Below are 3930 nucleotides of genomic sequence, written 5' to 3' on the forward strand. Positions count from 1 at the left end.
GAAGGAACGGCCTTCAAACTTCGTAATCACCAAATTTGGCGGTACATGGCTTCGTAAACTTTCCATTCAGATCCCAAACAGATGGGCAAATCCTGATCCCTGTCGTGGTGAGAAGGGACAATGGGGGGGGGGGGGGGGGGGCAGAGACCACCCGTCATCTCCGGGGTCCTCCTCCAGGATCAAATCACTTCAAATCACATGTTCCTCTTTGATTTGTAGTGTAGATGTAATGAAACAGGCCGTCTCATAAAGTTCTGATCCTTCTGTAATTACGTTGACATGCTCACAGATATTCCACTGTTCAATGGAGGTTTGTACGTCTCGCTCCTGTTCACCAGCAGCTCTGTGCGTTGAACACAAACCAACCAGCCAACAGTTAGTGAAGCTGGAGTAGAGATGACGTCCAGAAGAGAAGGAGGAGAAACACTCCTCCTGTTAAACATCAGCTAATCAAACCATAAGTAACACCTCACCTCAAGGGAGTGACGGGAGGAAGGGGGGGGGGGGCAAAAGAGATAAAGTTTATACTGGTGAAGTAATTACAACTCAACTCAGACCCCCAGTCCAGCTCAGCTCAGGCCTGGCTGAGCTGAACCAGCATGAGTCCTCACACCTCAGCAGCAGGTGTGAGGAGAAGAGAGAGAACGATGAAAGAAGCAGGAGAGGAAAGAGAGAGAACGATGAAAGAAGCAGGAGAGGAAAGAGAGAGAAAGAAGCAGGAGAGGAAAGAGAGAGAACGATGAAAGAAGCAGGAGAGGAAAGAGAGAGAACGATGAAAGAAGCAGGAGAGGAAAGAGAGAGAACGATGAAAGAAGCAGGAGAGGAAAGAGAGAGAAAGAAGCAGGAGAGGAAAGAGAGAGAACGATGAAAGAAGCAGGAGAGGAAAGAGAGAGAACGATGAAAGAAGCAGGAGAGGAAAGAGAGAGAAAGAAGCAGGAGAGGAAAGAGAGAGAAAGAAGCAGGAGAGGAAAGAGAGAGAATGATGAAAGAAGCAGGAGAGGAAAGAGAGAGAAAGAAGCAGGAGAGGAAAGAGAGAGAACGATGAAAGAAGCAGGAGAGGAAAGAGAGAGAACGATGAAAGAAGCAGGAGAGGAAAGAGAGAGAAAGAAGCAGGAGAGGAAAGAGAGAGAACGATGAAAGAAGCAGGAGAGGAAAGAGAGAGAACGATGAAAGAAGCAGGAGAGGAAAGAGAGAGAACGATGAAAGAAGCAGGAGAGGAAAGAGAGAGAACGATGAAAGAAGCAGGAGAGGAAAGAGAGAGAACGATGAAAGAAGCAGGAGAGGAAAGAGAGAGAACGATGAAAGAAGCAGGCGAGGAAAGAGAGAGAAAGAAGCAGGAGAGGAAAGAGAGAAAGAAGCAGGAGAGGAAAGAGAGAGAAAGAAGCAGGAGAGGAAAGAGAGAGAACGATGAAAGAAGCAGGAGAGGAAAGAGAGAGAACGATGAAAGAAGCAGGCGAGGAAAGAGAGAGAAAGAAGCAGGAGAGGAAAGAGAGAGAAAGAAGCAGGAGAGGAAAGAGAGAGAACGATGAAAGAAGCAGGCGAGGAAAGAGAGAGAAAGAAGCAGGAGAGGAAAGAGAGAGAAAGAAGCAGGAGAGGAAAGAGAGAGAGAGCGTGAGCACCTGTTTTTGTCCTTTTGGCGGGCCGGGGCTTGCACCGCCTCGCCCAACAACAACACATTCAGTTCTCACTGCAGGTTCAGCAATGTGAGGTAATCCACCGAGGTCACAAGTGCACAGGAGTAGAGGGGGGGGGGGGGGGTGAACTAGTAATTATGGTCAGACATGACTGATGTCAGGGCAGTGAATCTAAATAAACTCATTAGTGGTGTGTAGACAGAAGTCACAAACACCCAAAGATGGAGCTCCGGTGCTGGTTTGTGACGTTCAGCAGCTCGGACATCGAGTTCAAAGATCTCAAACACGAGACGAGTGAACGAGGTCATCCGTGTCTGAACGTAGTTCACATAATCCACAAAGACGAGATCTCTTCAACACCTTTGTGGATTTTTATTTGTCAAAGAAGTAAGAAGATAGAAAAAAACTTTGACATTTAATATTTATTGGAGAAGAATATATTTGACTTATAATTAATTACTTCTTTTTTTTAATTAGCTTTTCACATATGTCCAAATAATTTCTCATATTTAAAACTAAATATATATTTACAGTCACTCACTTTTGCCTGTTACAGGCTCAACATATAATATTATTTTATACATTTTCAAGCCAAAGAAATAAATAAATCTTTGGTCAAGTTTGGGCTAAATCTGATTAGAATATATGAAAAAGTTGAAAATTTTAATTCACTCTTACATCAGGGTGATGAGCATCATAACCTCCACAAAGCTTCTGTTTTTGACACATTCATGTTTATTAAAGAACCATAAAGCAACTTCTGAACAGAGTCTTCAATGCTGATTTACTACAAACATGGAGGTCCTTTTTCATTCAGTTTGATTCTATTCAGTTTATTCATTGTGCAGGAATATGAACAGAGCCACCACAAGGAGGTGCAGGTGCTGCTTGAACTAGAGCTGGAGATATTCTTATATTAAGATCTCTCGGTTGTAGCTCCGCCCTCTTGTGTCGCGGTTGCAGAAAATCCAAGATGTCGACGTCCAAAATGCTGAACTCACGGCTTCAAAACAGCAGCCCGCAAACCAGTGATGACATCACGGCCACTTCCTGCAAACAGTGTGTGTAAACCAAGCTTTATCACGCACGCACGCACGCACGCACGCACGCACGCACGCACGCACGCACGCACGCACGCACGCACGCACGCACGCACGCACGCACGCACGCACGCACGCACGCACGCACGCACGCACGCACGCACGCACGCACGCACGCACGCACGCACGCACGCACGCACGCACGCACGCACGCACGCACGCACGCACGCACGCACGCACGCACGCACGCACGCACGCACGCACGCACGCACGCACGCACGCACGCACGCACGCACGCACGCACGCACGCACGCACGCACGCACGCACGCACGCACGCACGCACGCACGCACGCACGCACGCACGCACGCACGCACGCACGCACGCACGCACGCACGCACGCACGCACAGCACGCACACACGCACACACACACACACACACACACACACACACACACACACACACACACACACACACACACACACACACACGCAGAGCTCACTGTGGCTCATTAACCTCCTGGTGGGGGTGGTGGGGTGGTGGGGGGGGTCAGGGGCATCAACGTGGCAGGATCACTGCAGACTGGCCCAGCGATCCTGCTGTGGGGGTCTGGAGCCGCAGCGTCTCACCCCCTAATGAGAGGCCATGACATGCACACATCCACACACAGTTTGACCCCTCAGCACCAGCTGGAACAGAGAGTCTGACATGCCGCTCCCAACCCCCCCCCCCCACCATCACCACTTGCCTCCTCCATTCCTCTCCCAAACGCCACGAATTCCAGCCACAGAGCTCACAGTCACCGCTGGCCGGGTCACGTCTCACCTCCCAAATACACCACGTAGTCCAGAGGGTGAACCACGAAGAGTCGGAACTAATCGCCGCAGGATTTCACGTAGCGCTGCATTGATGATTGTTATTATTATTATTATAATAGTTTGGCTCGAAAAATGATATAAAATAAGGAAATGAAATGCTTTTTTTATTTCCTGAGACCTAATTTATGTCTTTAATTGCTTTTTTGTCCAACAAACAATCCAAGATCATCAATCAACTATCACATAGGACAGGACACTCCCTGTCTGCGTTGGTAGGGGAGAGCGGGGTCGGCTATGAGGGTCTCTTTTACAAAGTTAGAAAGAAACAATGAGTACGAGTCATTCACAGGCTCTCACTCACACACCTCCGTCACTCTCATAGGTGGAGACCTTCTGACGCTTCCTCACATTTTAATCAGTTTTCAAATCTACAGCGTG

Source organism: Melanostigma gelatinosum (assembly GCF_949748355.1).
Source record: "Melanostigma gelatinosum genome assembly, chromosome: 8".
Lineage (NCBI taxonomy): Eukaryota > Metazoa > Chordata > Actinopteri > Perciformes > Zoarcidae > Melanostigma > Melanostigma gelatinosum.